At 41.9% G+C, this 24,834-nt stretch overlaps 1 long non-coding RNA gene across 1 annotated transcript in view; it reads left to right on the top strand.

Moving 5' to 3' along the window:
• The window catches only part of LOC144148695 (uncharacterized), a 101,947-nt gene that overhangs the window by 45,137 nt on the left and 31,976 nt on the right, over positions 1-24,834 (top strand). The window contains exons 2-3 of the long non-coding RNA XR_013318028.1: positions 10,558-10,617; positions 14,157-14,216. This is a non-coding gene — a long non-coding RNA (uncharacterized LOC144148695). The remainder of the gene's footprint in view (positions 1-10,557; positions 10,618-14,156; positions 14,217-24,834) is intronic.

Genomic DNA, 24,834 nt, shown 5'->3' with positions numbered 1-24,834 from the left:
ATATAGAGTTTCTAGGGTTGCGAATTAGTTTTAATTTTTGTGAGGGTCTGTTTGCCTAGAAATATTTGAGTGCCTGACAAAGTATTGATGTTATCCATCGTACGAAGGGATTTTACAACGTTCATTCCAACCAAAGGTGAGAATGCGGATTATCAGGTACTAATGTGTGCGTCCCCTTTGCCATTGAAGTAACCACGGACGAATTAAAACGAATGGATTCACCAGTCAATCTACATCGTAGTGAAACATGGGCAACCAATTTTTACTTTTCTTGGTAGGTTGTAAAAGTTTCATAATAAGAAAATATACTTGGTACACAAAATACCAAGTTAGGATGAACACACCAATTTCGCATGCTTGGTATAAGACGCCGCCACGACACGGCACGTTTCGTTTCCCTGGAAATGAGTATCAAGAATAATATTAAGGTAATTGACGAAATAAGAACACCTGCAGGCATATGTAAAGTACTTCATTTGGTCACACAGTTTCCAGCCTTTTCTGTACAACCAGAAAAGGTTTCTCTACCTTAATAAATTTACGAGTAGTACTCAGTGATTTCCTACTACCAGAAGAAATTAAAAGGTAGAAATTCTACCCAGATGCTACACCAAAGTGAAGAAAGACCGTCACAAACACATCACGTGTTCGCGTGCAGAACACTAGAAAATAAGCCGTACTTTACACCAGCACATTAGGAACGACGACATGAAGAAAACTATGCTGATTGGGCAGTGAAGCACTAAAAGAGGCTCAATTAGCACCGATTCTCAGCGTAGTAGGTTAGAGACAAAGACGTCAAAGCAAAAACAAACATCATGTTGACCAGCTAACAATAACTCAACTTTCACTGGTTTAACAATATAGTGGCAGTTTTGCAAAGTGGAAAAACGACGCATTCGTAAAAAGCATCGCCCAAATCTGGGCACAATCCAGAACAAAACGCTGTTTGTGGGAAGAACGTGAAATTGTATGGTGGACCTACTAACACGACAAGTCAATGTACCCACAATAGTGTCCTAGCTCTGGCTCTGGAGGCTCAGCTTGAGAACAATCAAAATGCGTACAAGCACCAGACAAGATTCTAATAAACCATATAAATATAGAGCGTAAACAAAATTACTTCACAGAATAAACTGTGCAACCAGCACTGCCGATAGTGACACATAAACAGGCACACCAAAATTTGCTTCGGAGAACTACTTCTTGGACACTTTAAAAATCAATATTACCAGGACTTTGAAATTTGTAGGGACCGCGAAACAACGTTTTGGTTTAATGGATACAAGGAATCATTCGTCTATGCTACTCCAATAAAAACACGCAATTTTTGTCATGAAGAAGTGGAATGTTTTGGCAATACATAGTTTACGACGTAGGAAGGACACTTGTGTTATTTGACGGCAATGTATTTTTCCCACCATTGAAGTACAAAACAAGAAATCCAGAGCATTTCACAGTTTCCTTAAATAAAATTCACTTCCTTGTGGTTGGCTGTTACTTTGAGGCAATTGTTTATGGTCTAAGCGCAAATTTCCGGCTGATGAAAGAGGGTGATACGTTCAACGTATTGTACAAATTCCGCCATTGGGTATATACAGACTTACAAACCATAAATTCTTGACACTTCAATACTAGTTGTTGAGGCGTCAGAAATCAAAATTGTAAGTAGGTGCAACAAAATAAAGGGAAGCGCTCTACTCAATACACCGGAAAATGACTAAAGCAACATCATAACGGTGTACCTGCTTTACACTAGAAGCCGTATAAAAAGTGCCAGTTTGGGAGGTGCTGCACGCATCATACCCGTTCACAGCAATGCGTTGTGTACTATCTGGATTGCATTCAGAGGACGCGAACATTTATGACTGATTTTAAGACAGAGAATGTTTCTAAACCAATCATGCAGCTAAGCTCGATGCCTACTACCACACATGTGAGGTCGAGCGGAAGCAATCCACAGGGGAAACAATGCAGGAGGACAATTGCACCATACCGGGCCTTTGTTTTTCCACATGACAAATTCTAAAAAGGACGTAAACACAAAGAGACCTGAGAACCATCATGGCTGAAATAGAACGACCATTCAAAAGAAAACAGTCATCGGTCTACGATTGCTGTAAGCCCACTGACCCACGCCGATTAGGCTGGCGGACTTATTCCCCAAAAAAGCATTATATTCGTCGCATCGCCATAGATATCTGCGTGTCTCAATGGCGTCTATCGGATCAGAATGGCTTGGTGCGCAGGATGGCACAGAGGGCATGTCAATGACATTCATTAATTATTGAACGAAGGGAAACACCGGCCAACAATACACAATGAAAATGGCATTAGTTTGAGATGCCTGCCAACCCGACCGTTTTGGATAAGCACAAACAACATATGTTTTTACGTTATGCCTAAAAGGATAGCGTCTTCTCTGAAAACCAAAGAAAACCACAAACGGCTGTAAATTAAACATATTTACTTATAACGACACTTTGAAATAGGGGTACCCTTAGTTACCCAACACACTCGGTAGTAATTTGTGAACTATGCTCTTCAGCTGCCGAGAATATGAAAACCATGACTACCTGACCTACAAATTATGGGAGTTCAGCATTCGGCCATTTTATCATTATCAGCATCATAAGCCTGTTTGTGTTCACTGCAGGACGAAAGCCTCTCTCAAAGATTTCCAGCCACCCTTGTCGAGTCCCAGCGGAGTTAATCTTTCTCGCCCTAATTTTATTAGCTCATCTCGCCAGCGAGTTCTCGACCGAGTCCTAGTGCGTTTTTGGTCTATTGGCAGCCAGGCTGTCAAACGGATGGTCCACCTGTTCCCCCTCATGTGGATTACGTGACCAGTCCATCAACTATTTCTTTTCAGTGATTTCAGTTAGAATATCCCCATCATGGCCTATTCAGCCATTTATTAGAATAGAAATCGCTTAGTAATGTAGCCTCTCCTATGCTTTTACTAAGATCCGGTTAAACTCAATACCGATATTGGCATATGGGAAGCTTGAATATGACCGGATTTCTGTTTGCCTTTGACGTCAGTTTTCTTTCGTTATGGTCTGGGCCACCTCAAATGTAATACATCCATTGTTTTGCTGTTAAGTCTGAATATTTGCTAAGCTTTATCCCCAACGCCTATTTTCAAGGCACGATTTAAAACTTTTACTACTCAGCCATTACCCCCTGCATTGCCCTAAAACATTTTCTGTAATCCTTTTTTAATGCTATTAACCTTGAATATTTCCACATACCGACAATGCTTTGAACAAAGATGCCCATGCCATGATGTCATACAGCCTGTGAACTGTCGCCTTGAGTAATACTCTGCATAGACATGGTTGGTATTCTAGGCAAGAGGAGTTTACGAATCAGGGATGTGTTTTAGCGAATTCGCAAGTACACGGCAGAATCATCATTGCCCTATATTGTTTTTCAACATTGGTACGTATGTGATAACACACATTAGTGCGTTTAAGCCAACACCTTCTGTGTATATTATTACTATAGACATGCGCCCCTATTTGGCATATACTCACTCCTTTATAGGTTTGTTATTAGCACCAAAATGAAATGTATTGAGAAGTGCTGAGACATGTTTGAGAAGCCACTAACAATTGTACCCTAACCACGGTGACTCCCTAAGAGTAAAGTCTAAAATACCTGCTCTGTTTCTAGGCAGACCATGTTAAAAAAAACATGACTCCCTTCACCGCACTGTGGGAGCTGGTAACTTGTTTGGCAGGTGCAGATGACGGTGCTCCGCTGTCTTGTATGTTTTCTTTGAAAGCACAGTTAAAATTTTTATTGTCCTTTCTAGTTTCAAAACACATCGCCCTATCTACATACACATGAGTGAAGCTGCGAGTGGGGCGAGTTCTTATAAGTTCATACAGGACCACAGGGCAAACAAAGCCGCAACGAGAAAAAAAAAAGCTTGAATGTTTTCCCATTCTTCCTTCTAATTTTGTTTGTGGAGTTGTAGGTTATGTACCGACATACATGTTGAATACAAAATACAAACTGTCGCACTTCGGCTTGGTAGAAACAGAAATTAGTCAAAACCAATATTGTGCGGCGATTGTGAGAAGCATTTTTTGGTGAATATTTGAAGATTTACGAAAAAGGGCAGTCCAGAAAAAAGGACAAACAGGGAGAATTTTCCACAAAAGAAAATTGTAGAGTAGACAGCTTGACCGTTCATCAAATTTAAAATGCCCATGGCAAGAATCTGCGCAAGTCAAATCCTACTATTTCTGCAATCCTACTATTTCTGTGTTGCTTTGTTGGTTTGGAATCAGGGCTGCTGCAGTATTTTCTCTGACAAACTATTTTTACACCTCCGATAGCTGCATTTTCAGCTCCACGAACTCTCAATCTAGCCTTACGTGACCCGCAACACAGGCAGTCGCTTTAGTGGTGCAAAATCTATTGTCGCCAATTTCTTCTATGCTGTTTGAGTGTTTTCTTAGGCATCGTACATGAACCGCGAGTTGTCGTATACGATAGCGGTAACGTTTTAGAGCATTTACATAGGATTTTTCTTGTGTGTGATACACGTTTTCCGTTAGTTGGTTTTTTACAATGGGAGCGTACATACATTGCCTATGTATCTGTCTGTATAAAGGAGGTCCCTCAGCAAAACAATTGCGCCAGTGAGAAAAAGCGAGTTGAAAACGAGGTAGAACCCAGATGAGCAGGAATGTTGGGGTATTTCCCCTCGGCGTATCACGGGGTACTGACGTACATACACTCTCGCTGCATCTACTTTGCGGGAACATTTACCATATATAAGGAAGCAGGAGTAAAGGAAACATCTCCGCCTTTACAGTGTTGGTGAGACGTAGCGAAGCTTCCGATGAGGTTGGAGGTGAGAAGTTAAAGAAAGCCTAGGGAAAGGCAACATCGCTAACAACTAAATCGCGCCAAGGAGACCAATGGCTGCCAACCCACCATCGGCAGCTATCAAAGCACCAGCTTCGGGTTGAACCTGAAGCCCATTCGATGATGTTGCGGTCGCGAAGCAGCATTGGCAGCATTTGTGTAAACTCTTTGTTAAGAATAAGTCCAACACATCGTGTATTCCGTTACCAGGAGATGGGTGTACTCACTGTCCCACACAGCTGCGTAACACAATCGAGAAGGAGTTTCTCATGGCCCTGTGACCAAGCTTAAGATGTTCGCTGAGGCCGCCCGCTTTTATTTGCGCTGGTCAACCTCCTTCACACGTTGTATGGGCCGAACGTTTTTGGGTTTATTTCGAGGGGGGGGGGCAATATGCTTTGAAAATTTATTGGGAGATGACAAGGCTGTCTTCTTATTGACAAGTTCGGCCCATGTGATATGGCAATAACGCCGTGCAAGCGCTGCTGAGAAGCACAGTCCCAGTTTTTGTTTCTGTTTAAGCCTAAGGTTTTAATTCAGGTTAAAACATTTAAGAAATTCCTGGTAGCGTTCTTCTGATCTTCAAGAAACGAGTACCGCTCGTTCAAAGTCAAGCAATTCGGCGTGCGCTTTGTTCCGCCGACAGAAGTTAAACATACATACATATACAGTCAAACCCGTTTATAGCGAATTGCAATATGCACCGCGATTAAGTTCGATATATCCAATAGTTCGATATAGCCGAACCCGCCTATAACGAACTTATCGTTACAAGTTCGCAATCCGCGGGAGCCCCCCTTCCCCTCCAGAACTCCACCATCGCCGCATGCAGAAACGAACACAGTAAAGTAGCCGTTACCATACCCAAATAATTCATTTATTGCAAGTAATAAAGCTACTTTCCGCCTGAACTACCTAATTTGCAAAAAAAGCGGTGATTTTTGTTTTGCCTTTCGTTTTGGCGGCTTCAACTAGCATAGCATTCTCTACGCGAAACATTATTTGCACCAGTTCGAGTCTTCGGCGTCCAAAATCTAAGAAGCATTGGCGGAGCACATTGACTGCCGAAAGCGCTTCATTATAAGCGTCGGACAGCTTTCACTCGCGACATCATCGGGAACGTTGGCGAGTTCTTCCCACCGTTCACCGATGCTGCTGTCTTGGTCCGGACTCGCTGACTGGCGGGTTTCGTCGCGAGTCCCGCGGATCGGAAACACTTACGGAAAGTATTGGGCGTCACGTCGCTCCGTGCGAGGGGCGATGTCTCGGTCGCGGCTCTTGCTCCGTGGTCGCGGCCAATCCACATCTCAATCGCCGCTCGAGATCATGCATTTCGGCGGCCATTCTAGGCGCCCAGAGTGTGATATATCGGATGGGAACTTCGTTATCAGGAATATGTTTCCTATGTATTTTCGTAGCTGAATTATTTTTGTTCGATATATAGCATAATTCACTCTATCCGGGTTCGTTATAGCCGCGTCTGACTATATATATATATATATATATATATATATATATATATATATATGTGTGTGTGTGTGTGTATTGTATATATATATAGGTTAGTAGAGACCGAGACAAACGAGAAAGACGTAAAAAAAAGAAAAAAGTTTACTGACGTTTCAGGGAGAGGACTCCCTTTCTTCAGAGTACAAAATAAGTTCGTTTCAGAGTTATATATATACAGAAAATGTTGCAAGGGCGAGGGCAAGGTAAGAGGAGGGAGACTTTGACAAATGGATCATGGTTGGTGGGTAGCAAAAGAATGGAGAGAGAGCGGGAAAATAAATTATTAAAAGAATAATAAGAACACACAGTCACGTAGTACGAACATATGGAAAAAAGAGAGCGAGACGAACCAAACACAGAGAGACAAAAAATAAATAAATAAATAAAAAATAATAACAAGGTAATTTTCCCCTCCCCCTTGGCAACGGGGGTGAAAGAGGGGTCGAAACAAGATATGCCCACACACATGTTTGACATGGCTAAAAGATTAGTCTCGTGACTATCTTTTCGACACAAAAAATTCTTCATCTCTTTTTATGACCCACCACAACCTCCACTTTGTTTTCCGAGGTTTTCTTGACTAACAAACCCTTATTTTCTGTCCTATTTCACGGTGCGCCTTATTTCTCATTTTCTGATTCACTACATACTTAGCGAGGGCCTCTGTTCTGGCCGTCTTGGTGCCAAAGGGAGATTAAGAATGTTCAAGGCTGGTCGACCACTCTCGACATGTCGTAAACACTGGAGTCATGGCCCGGGGGTTAAAAAGAAGGTCCCCTTCACACCGAGTAGTCCGAATGGCGCTGGCTACCACCCCCAAGTGGAAGAAACAAAAATACCTTAACATACATACCCTAAAAAGTGCTGGGGAAACAGCCCCGCCGGCAGCGTAGTGGTTATCGCACCAGACCAGTATTCTGGCCGTCGTAGGTTCGGATCCCCACAGGCGGGCATTTTTTCACTACTTTGTTTTGTACTCAAAAATTCTTAATCTCTTCCACCACAACCTCCCCTTTGCTTTCCGATGTTTTCTTGACTGCCAACCCTTATTTTCTGTCTTATTTCACGGAGCCCCTCATTTCCCATTTTCTGATTCGCTACATGCTTAGCGAGGGCCTATGGTCTGGCTGTCTTGGTGCCAAAGGGAGCTTAAGAGGGTTCAACGCTGCTCGACCACTCTCGACATGTCATAGACACTCGAGTCACGGCCCGGGGGTTAAAAAGACGGTCCCCCACACCATGAGTAATCCGAGTGGCGCTGGCTACCACCCACAAGGAAGGAAACAAAAAATACCTTAACATAAATACCCGAGAAAGTGCTGGGGAAACTGCCCCGCCGGTAGCGTAGTGGTTATCGCACCAGACCGGTATTCTGGCAGTCGTGGGTACGGATCCAAACCGGTGGGCATTTTTTCACCACTTTCTTTTCCACTGAAAAAACTCTTCATCTCTTTCTATGACCCACCACAACATCCCCTTTGCTTTCCGAAATTTTCTTGTCTGCCAACCCTTAATTTCTGTCGTATTTCACGGAGCCCCTCATTTCACAGTTTTTGATTCGCTACATGCTTAGCGAGGGCCTCTGTTCTGGCAGTCTTGGTGCTAAACTGAGTTTAAGAGGGTTCAACTCTAGTCGACCACTCTCGTCATGTCGGAGACACTCCAGTCACGGCCCGGCGGTTAAATAGAAGGTCCCCTTCACCCCGAGTAGTCCAAGTGGCGCTGGTTACCGCCCCCAAGTGCAGGAAACAAAAATACCTTAAAATATATACCCGAGAAAGTGCTGGGAAAACAGCCCCGCCAGTAGCGTAGGGGTTATCGCACCAGACCGGTATTCTGGAGGTCGTGGGATCGGATCCCATCCGGCAGGAATTTTTTCACCACTTTCTTTTGTACTCAAAAATTTTTCATCTCTTTCTATGACCCACCACAACCTCCCCTTTCCTTTCCGAGGTTTTCTTGACTGCCAACCCTTATTTTTTGTCTTATTTCACGGAGCCCCTCATTTCCCATTTTCTAATTCGCTACATGCTTAGCGAGGGCCTCTGTTCTCGCAGTCCTGGTTGCAAAGGGAGCTAAAGAGGGTTCAACGGTGGTCGACCACTCTCGACATGTCGTAGACACTCGAGTCACGGCAGGGGGGTTAAATAGAAGGTCCCCTTCACCCCGAGTAGTCCGAGTAGCGCAGGCTACCACCCCCAAGGGCATTGAACAAAAATACCTTAACATAAATACCCGAGACAGTGCTGGGAAAACCGCCCCACCGGTAGCGTAGTGGTTATCACATCAGACCGGTATTCTGGCCGTCGTGGGGGGCATTTTTTCACCTCTTTCTTATATATATATATATATATATATATATATATATATATATATATATATATATATATATATATATATATATATATATATATATATAATATATATATATACACACACAGAAAGATAGGTCAGCAGTGTACAACGCCTACGCTACGGTTAATTAAGTAAACATTTTTTTTTAAATATACAGAAGAAAGAAAGAAAGAGAAACACGCGCCCAGAGTGGGGACCGAAACCACGCCTGTTCGGTCCCCACTCTGGGCGCGTGTTTTTCTTTCTTTCTTTCTTCTGTATATTTTAAAAAAAAGTTTACTTAATTGACCGTAGTGAAAAAGAAAAGAGCCTAACCACAACCCTATGCCTCCTTTGGCGTTTTAGACTGCTCACCTATCTTTCTGTATTTCCTCAACGAGCCCGTCATTTCCTTACTATATATATATATTTATATGTATATATATATATATATATATGACAGAAATAACAATTGGCAGTCAAGAAGACCTCGGAAAGCAAAGGGGAGGATGTAGTAGCTCAAGATAAAGAATTTGGAAAATAAAGTGGAGAAAAAATGCCCGCCAGGTGGGATTCCTTCTCCACTTTCTGATTTTCCAAATTCTTTATCTTGATCTACTACATCCTTCCCTTTGCTTTCCGAGGTCTTCTTGGCTGCCAATTGGTATTTCTGTCTTAATTTCAACGAGCCCCTCATTTCCTATTCTTATTCGCTATATATATGTATAAATATATATATATATATATATATATGTATATACATATATATATATATATATATATATATATATTTATATATATATATATATATATATGTATATATATATGTATATATATATATATGTATATATATATATACATATATATATATATATATATATATATATTTATATATATATATATATATATATATATATAGAAAAAGTCGTGAAGTGGAGTCCTTAGTTGCTGCAGGAATACGCACAAAGTACAAGTACGCTCTTCGGAGACTTTATTTCCAACGTTTCGACCTGAGACAGGTCTTCCTCAGGTCGAAACGTTGGAAATAAAGTCTCCGAAGAGCGTACTTGTACTTTGTGTATATATATATATATATATATATATATATATATATATATATATATATATATATATATATATATATATATAGAAAGAGATGCCGGCAGTCTACAACGCCAAAGAAGGCATAGGGGAATGGTTAGACCATTTGTGTTACTGTTAGTGACGTTACATTTTTTTTAATTATTACTCGAGGAAGAAAGAAAGAAAGAAAAACACGCGCCCAGAGTGGGGACCGAACCCACGCCTTTCGATTAGATCTGAATGCCTTACCAATTCGGCTATCTGGGCGACTGTGGTCTCCTTCACTTTCTGGGGTATTTATATTTATTACAACTGTATCTGACGCTTGAGGGTGGTAGTAAGCGCCACTGAGACAACACGGGGAGAAGGGGACCTTCTTTCCAACCCCCGGGGCGTGACGCGAACGTCTAAAGCCTGTCATAGGCGGGTAACTGGCGAGAAACCCTCTTATGATACCTTGGCATCAAGGCTGCCAGAACCGAGGCCCTCTCTAAGCTTTCGCACGATAATGAAGTGTGGAAATGAGGAAGGATTTCCAAACCTATATATATATATATATATATACACACACACAAGAGAAGAAAACTTCGAACAAGGTAAAAGCACGATTGTGGCCTACGTTTCAGCAAAGAGAACTTGCTTTCCTCAGGGCATATATATATATATATATATATATATATATATATATATTTCAATCAGTTAGTGGTTCTGTGTAACGAGCTCTGTGCGTACCATCTCACCCCACAGATAAACATATTTGTCACAACATGGACGCCCTGTTTGGATCCTACCTGATCGCTATATTGGGTAAGTGCAACTCTAAACATGCCGGAAAAATTTTTTCGGCCACATTTGATAATATTGTGGAAGAACTACTTTCCTCAGTACTCGGAAACACTCACTTGGGCGTTGCATTGTAGCCAATATGTTTCCATACCTCGCAATACCACAAACATAAAAAAAGGCTGACGTGAGATTCTCACCTCGGTTTACCAAATTGTAAAGAAAACTTGCATGGAGGCAAGATTGTATTGCTTTCATAATAGCTCAAACATTGGCGCTCCTTGTGAATGAGCCCTTGTCTTCGTCTTAGAATTGTCATTTATACTTGTACTGAGGCCTACAGTACTATTTTAAGCATAAACCATGTACATTATCGAAAACAGGTTTACGCGAACCAACAGTACGTGCGGCTTACATAAGGTAAAGAAAAAAGGAACTCAAAAAGAAACAGTTGTAATCCGTTAGCTCCCACAGTTATTGTAATGCAATACAGGAAAAGAAAACACGAGAAAGCAAGTTAAATGCAAATTATAATGGATGATCGCACTCAACATAATCATGATGTTTATTATTTTTGATGTGAGCTTCAATAATAACAGAAAATTACTTTTACGTGAATAGGGCATATTCAGGGATAAAGAGGTAGATTTGACAGACTACCTGTATGATTAAGGAGCAACAGATCCCGTAAAGAGAGAACAGGGACAAAATTAAGGAACTGTGGTGATGGCCAAAGTCATCCTATAAATCTCGTGACAAATACCAAGCCGGAATAGCAGGTGGCATCCTTTAAAAAAACACGGTTATTAAGCGCTTGCGGTGACACACCAGGAAATTGTACACATTGCTGGGTAATTCGCAACGTGGACAGTTTTAAGTCTCTCCCTAAATTTTTCGGGCTTCTTCTTGTCCACAGTACCAAAACGTTGAATTCTGAGGAACAACCCATCACCTCGACGTTCATGGTCATTGCTAGAAGATCTTCGCTCCGCAGGGAGCCTTCGTAAAGGGCAGCTGGCTGCGCCCGTCCGTCGGCGGAACGCTGCTGTTGCGTTCGATAGGCTTACCTCCTGCTGTGGTTGGCGAGGCTTAGCCAACGGCTGCACGTTGCTGGCACAAAAGTCCCGGTAATGTTCATAAAACCGGTCACACACCTGTAATCTCGGTGTCTGTCGATGCTCGTCGACTTCACGGATGTAACGGCGAAAGAATCCGGCGACGCGACGTAATTAACTGAGCGAGAACATTATTTAAAACCGGAGCCGATGTAAACACGACTGTTCACCGCGGCGATTGCAGCGCCGCCCCCTTGGACACGGAAATTTATTTTTTTATCTGACAGGCTATTTTTTATGCGGCAGTGTTAAACACACACAATGCACAAAGTATGCAATGTAGTTCGGCAGTATACATAACTACACTTGTTTCACTAGGTAACACCTAAATGGTTAGCACTAAAAACACCTGTCTTGGAGTAAAAGAACAAGCGGTGCTCCTGCTAGAAGCAAACGCCGTCATCCGATGACGTGTACAAATATGCAGCCATTATGCAATAACGCAGTCCCACTCTCCTACATTCTAAAATGCCCATTGCACACAATTTTCTCCTTAGACCCCCCATGTTCGCGAGAACGTTGCTTATCTCCCTGTGTAATTTTCTGCGCTTTCTGAAGCTGGTGATTCGCCTGAGAAGGTGCTTGTTATCTTTTGCACACCAAAAGTTTGTGTTTATAGCTCACACTCAAGCTACGGCGGCATCGTAAAAAACACCAGTGGAAGAGCGCCGATGGTACAATTTTCTTCAACGAGATTGTTGTTAGAGGTAGTCATACAGGTTCTAGCATAAGCAGTATTTGTAGTAATTAGTTCCTTAACAGGGGGCAGAGAACGTCTGACTGAGCCCTCTCAATGATGTTCACACGCAATCCAACCAATTTATCCAAAGCCCGTAAAACAAACATTATGCTTGCGCTTACGAATAGCTGCTTCATTTTGAGCTTCTCGATAGCGCACTTTTTATGCGAGGTGTTGTATGCTAGTGTTTGGGTAAATCCCTACTGGTTGAGAAGGAAGTTTCATATTTGTGCGTTGATGGTGCCTACATTCATTTGAAAAGCGCCCCCTGAAGAAGCGAATAGAAAAAAATTTTGGTTACACAAATTCAGCGTCTCTTAACAGCCGACCAACAAAGTTGTTTCTCGATTGGCTATTGGGCTCACTGGGCAGAGCACAGTTCTTCGGATTGTGTCTCGTAAAAGCCGGAAATATATGTCCAAAGAAGTAAACATAGGACAGATCTGAAAGGGTATTGTCTGCACGTATATTTTGTTTCTTATCTTTTGAATGCATGCCATTTTTTATTCTTTAATAGTAATCTAGTTCCTTTTTGAGCCACGCATTTGTATCAATGTGTCATGCCGCGTTTGGTTTTACAAGTGGTTGAATTTGCGTGCTGTTTTTCTGAATTCCGCGCTCTGAGCCTCTCTACAATATTTCTGTGCGAAAGAGATAATATTCAGGCGTTGTTCGCTCTGTCGCTTTAATTGCGGCTAATTAGCGCGGGATATCTAACACCCGTGTGTAATAATAACGCAGAATGCACAGTCCTTACAGCATTTGTTCCAAAACCTAATAGCTTTCGCACTATAATAAAAACAGCCAAAGCAACTTGGACGGAAACTTGCCTAACAGATTCTCACGTGGCAATATTACTCCAGTGAGATTATTTGTGATATACGGAAATCAATAAAATTACATCAATCTGTCAAATGCAGGGAATATTTCTGAAAACATTCTCATGACCCGGAAAGTGTACCAAATAGTCGAAGGGAAAACACGGTGCCTATACACTCCATAGCACAACACTAATCCTTTCGCAGTTTTTTTTACATACGCTTTTATTTGCCTTATAGAAACTCCGACTAGTCGGTAAATAACTGCCACAAAAAGTACGTAAAAAAACGAGACCACAACAAGATATAAATAGAAGTGACGGGTTAATAATATCACAAAGTATAATGCTAAAAAAACATTTTACAGGACAGAAAGCAACAGGTGCAGAAACACTAATGGTATAAACAAAGAAACAAGAAGACGGCCAGGAAGCACCAGCCATTCGTCGGATTTTTTTCTTATCCACCTATTTTGCGTAGCTTGCTTTGTAGATCGTATGCTCAGAGCCCGACCGCACCCTTGAAGCTATAGCAGCCACAGCAATTCCAAGCGCGCCTTGAGGCAGCACTTTGAACAAACGACCAGGTATAAGAGAACTCTATCGTAATAGGGTCGGCTGCCCTTTGGCGACTTCACGAATTCAGAGGCAAATTAGTAGCTCTTCAGAGGGCGTTAAAACACTGAGCGATAAAATACTTCTCGGGTTAAAAAAATGACCGTTTATGCAAGCTGTTACAATGGCTTTGTATTTTTTTGCCACAACCGTTTCAAGAACTGCCTGAGGTTAGTTAATATTATTAAATTTTTTATTATGATTTTAAATCATAAAGAGACATCTGAAGCAAGATGTTATCTACAATAACACACATTGATACCTAAATATGTTTTAGCTTTCACTGGGACCTTGCTAAACGGCAGTACGGAGAACTCCTATGGTACCGGCACTGGAGGTAAGCATAACAATTTATGCTGGATTTTGATGCAAATCAGTTATTTTGATTTTGATGTAATCCACTTTTTACGCTGCAGACTGCCGTGTAAATGCGTGAAGGTTTCGGCCCTTTTATCTTTCGGCTGGGTTGTGGCATTAGGTGGGCATTACGGAAGAATTTTTTACATCACTCTAATACAAAAATTACACTCTCCGGAGAGACCCGAAATATTTTTTCTGCTATATGCGAAGAATGGGACAATATACTAGTATTTTTGTACAATCTAGGACGTAAACAAAACTTTTGCATTTTGCTTGTTGTTTTGGGGGCTTTCAATATAAAACGTTTATTTTTGGGCAGGTTAATATACAGTAGTAGAAATAAACGTAACACGTATGTATGTGACAGAACTGTACTGTCGAACCACCCAGAGGGAGAAAAAAGAACGCGTTTCAAAGTTAGAACTCTATACCTGTCCTACTGCGCAACAACAGCGAGAATTGTGCGTTGCATTGTAGTCTCCCAAGTCGGGCACCAAAAAATCTAAATAAAGGGAAATGTATTTAGAGCAAACTGTCTCATAAAGACGAAATGTCAGGGGCTTTATTTTATTTGACAATATAGTGGATCTAAATGCTTAGAACTTTTCAGCAATATTTACACAATACCACGACTTTGTCTCAACGCTACTGAATCTGTTGACGCCATTATGCCCTTAATACCCAGCGTCTACAATTAGGCAATAGTTGTTCCAGCAAGAGTATGATACGTATACCTGTTTTCAAATGCTGGCCGTTGCAGTTTCAAAGTACTCCACCGATAAGTCACGATGAGAAGTAAGAACATAGAGCAGCACGATGGGTATGCTTTAAACATTGCTCCAGCACCGCCTACTTCGATGTTGCATTTTCATGAATATTTCCACTTCGCTTATCATCAAACTAGAATACGTACATTGCTGTTTGCTCAAAGAACACATGACAAAAAATATTTATTCATCCCTCTTTTTTAGAAAATTTCGTAAATCATGTTTGATTACCTGTTTTTCACTTGAGGCAAGTTGGTGTTTTAGAACACAAATACGGTCAGCTTACTCCCCTACATCACCACAGCGTTCTCGTATAAATGAAAGTATCAATGTTTTCAAAAAGACATCATCATTGTACTGTAGGGGCTGGAAATTGAAGAACAATATTTTCTGTACATTCACCTAACAATTCTATCCACACTTTAATTTGTTTAAGACTTTAGGAATGTACATTGTAAAGCCGGAGATTGTTTCGAATTTTATCTCTCGCCGGTTTACCTTTCGGGGCTCGTTTGGTTTGTTTTGCTTTGAAATAAAGTGGGTAATAGCTACCTTCCAGATATTCCTTAAATTAGATGGTTTTTATACTCATTGCTTTTCCTCGTCATCACAAGGTATTTTATATTAACTTTTAAAAATTGTTGTTTATTAGGTAGCCAGGTGTTGCGCAGTTAGTTGTGCTGCGCAAGCCATTTCAATTGTATATTTTTTACTTCATTTCATTTTTTTTATATGGTTTAGGTAACATCCCGAATGTATGACTCAAGGGAGTGGAGCAAATAGAAAACGGCGCAAAATAAACACACATAGTTTCAAGGGGAAACGAACAACGGTGGATAATAAAATCGGGGAAAGAAAAACAGTTTTACAAGCGCGCCCGAGATGCGCAAAGCCGGAGTTAACATCAGAGCTGACTGCCCTTCTCCCTTCGTTCTAGGCCCAGTGCTTGTATCTAACACTTATTTTCGAGATGGCCCCTTAAAGTTCTCCGCGAGAGGCAGTGGCAGATTGTTTCGTCCACAGATTTTAGCATCCCTCCAAATCAGGACCGCGTTAGCACAGCTGAAACACGTCGCCAACACCAAATCCAACGCCCACGCTGTGAAAACAAAGCATAAGCTTTGCACCCGATCATCGATAATGATCGATTTATCGGTATCCTCGTCATCGATAATGATGACGGGGATTCCGATAATGAAAGAAGCCAAACATAATTCTAGAGTAGATGTTATACCCAAATGGTGTTATCTTCTCAAAAAAACCTATTAGGCTTTCGTCTTTTCAGCGTGTGTTCGGTAAGTCACTGCTTTTATGAAACCCGGCTCTTTTCATTTGCACACTTCGTTTGGTACGACTAAAAATATGTTGATAAGCAGCCAGTCAGGTCCACCGTCAGTCAAAGGCCTTTCCCATTGACCTTTCCCATTGTCGCGGTTCGAATCCATTCTTTACCCCCCAATATCGTTCGTTCATCTCTGCATAGATATATGGCCTTCCGTTTTTTCTATTGCCATCACTAGTAATACACTATGCTAACCTGGTGGTGCGTAAATTTCAATTTTGTTTAACTACATGATTAGCCAAAGCCCGTTTCCTTTTCTTTATTTCAGCTTTGAAACTATTCCACTCGAGATTGTTCCCCGTAACAGGACGTTTCCTTTCCTCGAATTATTGATACTTCTATCATTCCCCGTACTTTACCCATTGAAACAACCTAGGTTTCGTCTCTAATTCTGCCGTAATTCACCACGTTGTTGCTCCCAGCATGATGCATGGGTTGTATATTATTCGTTTGAGTGATATTTAGGTCCTTGCCCAGAGCGCCCAAGGCCATGCCCATTCTTAAATGTAATTCTTTCACGTTGTTTCAGTCCGAACCGGCTACTCATCCAATGTAATTATAAGTTTCTACTTACACTCCATCTGGTATTTCCTAACATGGAAAGTCGCTTCCGGCATATTGATTTGTTTATGTGTTAGATTTCTTCATATTTATTATTGCCCCATGGCCAAACTTTCGGATAGTTGTTTCAAAAGCAAATTTTTCGCAGCTGCTTTGACGTTTATTGAGCAAGACTGTGTCGTGTCCAATCCTTAAATCAGTGAGGTATTCTCAGTGAATTTGTAACATTCAATCGTCCAAGTCAAGCTTTTGTAACATATGCTCATTAAGGCGGTGAACAGTTTTGGAAAGATTGTATGTTCCTGTGACACAGTCTTTTTGATTGGGAGAGTTTTTTTCTATTTTATGAAGGATGATTCTACGTGTACATTCTTTGCATACATCTCTGTTATTTCCTAGTTTTTCAGTTATTCAAGCAAAGCGGCACTGTTTAATAAATCAAATGCTTTTTCTTAGCCCATTATTGAAATTTAAAAGGGCCTATAAATATGACAAATTTTTGTTTTGCTCGATTGACAATATCTATGTGGTGCACTGGTGGGTATCGTTCCCTACACCGACACGGATCTCCGCATTGAGGTAAATATAGGCTCAGACTAGCGCAACTATTTCTTTCTTAGACAGTTCGGATACACTTGATGGTTCGGTAATTTTTAAGGTTTATGTGTACATTTCTTGATTCAGAATTAGGCTGTGCATTTTCATAGGATCTTGGCAGCTTTAGTGTCCTGAGGCATTCTGAAAGTAAAGCATCAGAATCTTTCATTATTACATTTCCTACTTTGTAGGACAAATATATGGTTAGGAAATCCTCATTTGTAGTTTTTTCTCATTTCAAGCACTCCAGAAATTTTTTAACTTCTCTTTGCTTCCTAGTGAGCTATCACAATCTAACCTGAATACTTTTGCACAGTCTAACGTCGCTGGAGTAAATTCTTGTGCAGAATAGCTAGTATACAATAATTCTCTCTACCGTACTGTGTGTAATGTTTCTCTGCTCGTCTCTGAGGCCGTTCATACCCTTTTTGCCGCCAGCTAGCTTCCTTTTGTTGCTCTTATACACCGTACTATTTGCGGCATTGTGTGTAGGAATGTCGCTAGTTTTACTTGTGGTAATCAGTTTAATAGTAGTGCTAACACAATTTGATTGGCCTTTCTCGAACCCGTTATGTTCTTACGTAAAATATAGATTCACGGAAAAATCGAAACCACGTCGAGGGCTTTCAATTTTTTTGGCGTGAAGAACAAGGAAAAAGAGTCTGAGAAAAAAGGTTGATATAATCACAGAAGTGCACTTCAGTATCATTCAAAAACATTGTATAAACTCTACCCTTTCCTCTTGAAGACAAATTTTTGATATTAACAATTGAGTCTCCCGACACCATAATTTTAATAAGAATGGGTTCCGTCTCTGAGGAACTCATTCTAACGTTTAGGGTAAAATATTCCGTAGAACAGTGTATTTGAACATGATTTACAAACGAAACACTAAAGATGAAACACCAGTCTTCACGCGCAAAAAGAAAATTATATATCTGCTAATGATATGATGTTAAAGTCAAGACCCTGACAACTGTTTAATTTTTATAACTTTTTCCAATTAAAAGATGTGTGAGAACTTTGCGAATAAATGCGCCGAGCTTCTTTAACTCATTTTTAAGCAGTGAGGCAGCCCGCTAATATACGCTTCGTTTATGAAATATAATCTGTTTTTTATTGTGCCGAAATAGACGCGTTTTTCACTCAGAAGTACGCTTCAAGCATTGAAAACGCCAACCCCTTGTTTTTTACAACGAACCACTGAGAAACATATGCATTTTTTTCAATTGTTCAATTATAGTTAAAGACAAGCCCTGGGCTATCATACGCTTTCAGAGGAAAATGATCCATATAGGTGTCCACAAAACCTTGAAGTCGTGGGTCTATTCTATATTAGCGTCATTTCCAGACTCAATATTACAAACACTGTTAGTACTGGCGGTGGTGCATTCGAGGCATTCTTTTTGACTATGAGTTTTTTAAAGAGCACAGGAAACTGTTCGCCGATCGCTTTTTGTATTCCTACATGGTACTTGTGCGCAGATTGTGGTGATACTGACAAGTCTTTGCTAGCAGTGATACCTGCCGCTTTCAGTCGAAATTTTAAAAAAACAAATCTTGCTGCTCGTTTTACAGTTATATAAATTTGTTCTTCTCAGACCTAGTTATTCGTCAAACATTCCGTAGTCCGCAGGCAGCGGATATGGCTGGATCCTAGTCTTCACCGCTGAGAAATTAGGTCCTCTACACTTTTTAACACTGAAGCTTTTCAGGTCGAGTGATGTCCTTCCATTCCATCAAAAAACATCAGTGTGAGGGAAAGTGGCTGGGAGGCCAGGAGCCCACGAAGAGGCGTTGTGACTGCGGTCCTGAAGAAAACATTGCGGCAAAGCAGTTCCTGAATATGTAACCAGATACCTCTTTGCCGTGCACCGGCAACCTACTCACTGGGCAGCCCCAAAGGCCCTAGGAACATGGGGCTATCAGCGGCGGGGAACAACCACATGTGCCGCCAATTGAAAACCAACGCACGTCTCGTGGTCAGAATCGAGCCTAGGTCCCTCGTGTCATGACCGGCGGCTATCCTATTGAGCTACCATCCCATTACCGGCGCTTGGTAAATGCAGTCCGAAAAAATTTGTCGGGTAAGTGTACCCGTTTCGTTCGTAGCGTGGAGTAAGCTTTGGACTTCGGTGCGGCTTCTAACGCGTGATGACTCAGTCCAGTTTGTGCGGGACACGAAGGCTCGCGGACGAAACCATACGGGTCGCCCAGTATAGGACAAGTACTAGCGGGAAGTCCGGAAATAAATGTTAGGTGGTACAGCCGGGTCTCGGACGAAGTGAGAAGGCCACCAGCTCTGCTATCCTTGCAACACTCGTGGAAGCTGCGCCCATGTTTTCAGAGTGTTAGCCCACGTCTCCGTGTGGTCATTAGTAAAATTATAAAGAAATGGAGTTATCCCGCCTTGCTAAATCATCAATTTTCGAAGAACGACTACGTATGCAGGGAGTTTTCTTACTTTCAACTGCAATTACCCCTCGTGCGACTTTGACCACTGCACATTTATCATATGACGCCAATTTTTCTCAACCGTTCCCAATTTGTCATTGGTATACGTCTGTTGCTTTTGCAGATTTACATGAATTTTCTTTACAGAATTACGTTAGAGAGCGCATCTGCATGATTTTTGTTTATTTTTAAAAGCAGGGGTATTTATAAAATATAGTTTTTTGTTGGAACCCTTAGTACGGTCGTTCTTCGAAGGCCTGGTATTCATTTACACATTCCCCCAAACTACAAAAGCTTCATGGCAAACACAGCCACCAGCAATTCTAAACGTAGTGATAGCAGAAGGCAAGTGCAGCAAATTCATATTGGCAAACAGCTTACAATAGACAGCAGGTCTGTTAGTCGCCTGCATCATGAAGCAACGGAAGATTTATGCCAATTATGTTGTAGACGTTCTTGCCTGCCCAATAAAATTAACGATGACAGTCCGGATCCTGTACGCAACTGATTGTATGATATTAAGGACGGTACCGATGTTCCATACACAGTAAGTGACGTCATGATCCAGGGAATTTTGATCGGTGTAGCCGAGAAACGGTCTCAGTTGGCGGCACTAGAATTCTCAAGGGCGATAGGCACCAAATGCATAAGGACGCGACAGGCTGCTGCGCTGACTAGCCAAAGAAGCCTACCCATATCACAAGCGCCAAGAAACAAAACGACATTTGGCTCGCCCGCACCGTAGGCGCTCTCTTCAGATCATCTTTCTTGCAATTTGAGCTATTCAGCCACTTAATACCATGGTACGTAACAGGCATGGTCATGCCGCCTCTCACAGCCATTCACGTTACGTTCGAGCTTTCTTGGTCGCATATTTTAATTTTTTTATTTGGAACTTGCAGGTTCGCGGACGCCTGATTCACAGAAAACCGCATAATTACGGAATACTTATAGTACACGGGTTGATCTTATAACGGAGCGGCAGCCATGCCTTCCCATCTGAATTCATTGCAGATAAATATGACCACCTTAACAGGAGTACTGAACATGACTTATCAACTACAGTGCCCATGCAGCGGGACTCCACTGAATGCTATTTATGCGGTAATAGGCGCTCGCGTTTTTAGCCGGGGTTTTCGCTCAATGCTGAAATGCAACAAACGTTGTCTATGTCTTAAATTTTGTTCATCCCATTATGCACGCCGCATAACACTTACCTTCTTTTTACAAGGATCAATGCGAAAGATCAAAAGGGCTCTTTAAATTTTCTTCGCCATTGCAACAAATGAAATGTTCGACGTTTTCTCGGTATATTTTGTCTAAGACTGACTCACACCCATTACGTACTCAGCATTACTAGAATTTTGTGGATACGAGAAACTGTTTACTGCTTCATACGTGGTCTAGAGGGCTACGGAGCTCACTCTGGAGAGGAACATCATAAAACGATGGTTTAAGGTGTAGGCACTTCTTCACCCTTACATAAAATTGAATCTTTGGCTCTATCATTATTCCGGAACTCTTATGGAATGGTCAAGTAAATCGAGGCATCACTTCCCACCAGCTGCGCAGCACCTGACCAATCAAACTATCAGAGCAGCGATGCATCTGAAGACGTTGCAAATGCGCTTCTGATAGGTCGCCCCGGGAATTTTTTTAGCGTCATTATGCGTGGAAATGGTAGCTAAGGGGTGTTCGTTATAATGACTCCTACAGTGCGTTAATTAGGGTGTCACACATTTAGCGACGTCAAAACGAAAAGGTTTTTTGTGTTTCCAATAAGGCCATTGTTTGTTCTATGAAGTATATGGATGTGGGAGGGCAAATGGTTTTAGGTTTAGACATAAAGCAAAGTGGAAGAAATCGGTGTTGGCAAAGTGAGCAAAGCCATTCCTATCAGGGCAATGAATATAAAATGATTACGTCCTTGCTTGCCGTAAAGCAACTACGAGCTGTGATGACTACAATTTTAACACTTCTGTCAGGTAAAACAGCGGGCGAGGTCAGGCGACTACGAAGAGATTTCTGCTATCAAGCACTGCTATCCTCGAGACGGAATAATTACGAAAAGAAGAGCGACTGTGCAGGCAGACAAGAACGTTTTTTTGGTTTTTATTTAAAAATACGCGAAGAATAAAAATAAATGCTTGCAGAATATATTCTAGATAGCAAATGTTTTGAAAAATACCCTATACCAGGAATACGGAGAGAAAAATGAGTATCACCGGCAAAACTAGTGGAGTTCAAATACTGCATGTGTTCAGAATACTGCAATACGAGCCTCTCTTTTTGTAAAAGAGGAGAGTATGCACATTTTGGAGCTGCCCTGGACTAGATAATCAGAGTCAGGGTCATCCCATGCTCCTGTCTGTAATTGCCCTCTGAAGATGAAAGTTTTCACGATGTTGTCTCGACTCCCTGGGGCCGCGGGCCTTCCGACGCTATTGTGTGCAGTCAAATGGTCGTATTTAACCACTACATTCGGTCTTTGATTTGGATTTGTCAAGCTCCTGTTTTTGTTTCCACACCGTAGACTAGCTCAAGTAAACACACGTTCATTGCTTATCCCTTCTCTAAACGGTTAATTGTTATAAAGCCCGAAAGAAGAAAAACAACTGCGCCCGGTCTGCGGCGGCAGCACCACTAGCTTTGGCGTCAATGCACGGTGCTAGGTGACTGTATCAGGTTTAAGATTACGATTCAAGTCATTTTCGGTTTTGATTCTGTGGACCAACATGCTTGGCTTCCGACGATACTGTTGGCTGGGCATTGTCGAAATCTGAGTAATCCGCATACAGCGCTTCTGCCATTTTGTCAGCTTTAAAGTGCCTGAGATAGGCCTACCAACACGACTGTGAATATTAACAGTCACTGGCCCAGGCGTACACAGTTGATGAACGCCGTTCACGCGACCGGAGATCCTAAAGTGCGACGAGATTTCCCCGACATTTAGAGATTCACTGGCTTCGGCCTGTACCGTATCAGGCGTGTTCACACCAGACCCAGGGTCAGCTGGTTCAGAACTGTGCCTTAAGCCGTAGGGGCGTATGGACACTCCCCGCCTACGGCAACTCGTGAGGGCGCCAGTGTCAGTCTGCACGCGTTCCGTTAACTCGCTCATAAAGCAACAAATGTACGAGCAGAAATGGTGAATTCTGTACAGAAAGTATTGTCCAAGGACAAATAAATGTACTTAAAGAACATGTGCTATGAGGGCTTGAACTTACAAATTGCATAACTATGCCTAGAGCTCCAGACAACTTGGCCATACGCAAGCGCTACTGCGAATGGAAATATGGGGCATTGATTATATATAGCAGATTTACAATTTCATTTATTTTAAGCGCTTCAAGCAGCTTAGATGACTATTTGTAGAATAGCTGTCGTCCAGGAAGCGTCACCCAATGTTCCACATATACCTCATCTGCAGCGACTGCATTAATAAGGGGGTATAGCATTCGCCGATGTGTGGTCATGGTGCAGACCATATTTCTGGTTTGCCCTGCGCAAAAGCTTCTTCCGACACCATGGTTTTACCATGTACGGTAAATGTTGCAAGTGATTTTATTTCCTAAGAACATATATTTGATGAAACTTAACAACATTCCAACATTAGAAGCACGCAGGAAAATTAGTCGACTATCATTCTTACATAATTGTATTACTGGCAAATTGAAAATAGCTCTCCCCCAAATTGTGAAACCCCTGACTACCAGGACCACAAGACACAGTCATAAGGGCGCTCTAACACCAATTTTCGCTCGCACAACTGCTTTTAAAAACAGCTTTTTCCCGCGCACAGTGTCAGAGTGGAACTCATTGCCGCCAGGTGTGTTTGAATCCGGCAAATTTTTAGAAGAACTGGAGCGTCTTTTCTTGTTTGCTTAGGGCTGCACTGAGTTATGAAGTGATTGCTGTCTGTTCTTGTATTGTATGAAGTTTTTTTATGTATTTTATGTACCTCCTACATTGTCTGTGACGATGCTAGAGCTGTTTTGCTTAGTATTTTTGTATTGTTGCCACTCCTGCCTGGGCCTAAATATTGGCCTGCAGTACCAATAAATAAAAAAAAAATATTAACCTCGCAGTATCTTGTCAGGCATTCACTTGGCCTTAAATTTTTTCTAGTAGCGTATCAGTCAGCGAAGCGTCGCTTTTGCGCTTGCGGGAAGCGACCTGGACTTCGGGCTTGATACAGTCTACAAAGTAACAAACCAATGGCACATTTTTAAGGCCCAAACGTGTCATGGTTAAGTGAACGAATCGCGACGACCAGCCAGATCCCAGCCTACTCAACGCTGAGCCGACGATTTCAGTCGGGGATCGATGAACCGTGCAGTAGGTAGTCAAGTCAAGTCACCTGGTTTTGACGTAATACGAAATACCATAGGGAATCGCCCAGGAGGGTTTAGACAGGAGCAAAGCATTTTCGCTGATTATAATACTTAATAAAGCCACGTAACGGCAGGGGTACTGGTGGAAGCATGACCTGTACACTCTACATTACCCTTTCCGCTAATATCCCGCAATGTTTACAACTCACTTCAGTACCACTTTAACTGAGTAGACTTCTCAGTATCTGATCTATTAAAATAGTATGCGACAGGTTACCGTCCCCGAATGTTCCTGCTGATACAAGTGCCTGCTTGCAACTTATGCAGCGTAAATGGCTTGCGGCCAGCCACAGTTGGGCTCATGGCTGCCGACAGTGCCCCATGGGACGTCTTCTAAGCATGGCGCGTTCGTGTCACAGCTCATCACGAAACTGACCGTCTTTAGTACCCGCGGCGGCCTGTCGCACCAAAGCTGGAGTTCGCCCACGCCACATAGGCTACATGTCATGTGATCATTCGTATGCATTTTTGCAGCTTACA

Source organism: Haemaphysalis longicornis, unplaced genomic scaffold, assembly GCF_048455015.1.
Source record: "Haemaphysalis longicornis isolate Haplotype H1 unplaced genomic scaffold, Haemaphysalis longicornis Haplotype H1 scaffold_8, whole genome shotgun sequence".
NCBI lineage: Eukaryota > Metazoa > Arthropoda > Arachnida > Ixodida > Ixodidae > Haemaphysalis > Haemaphysalis longicornis.
Note: the sequence above shows the minus strand (reverse complement) of the source record. Positions and strands in the feature narration are given on the sequence as shown.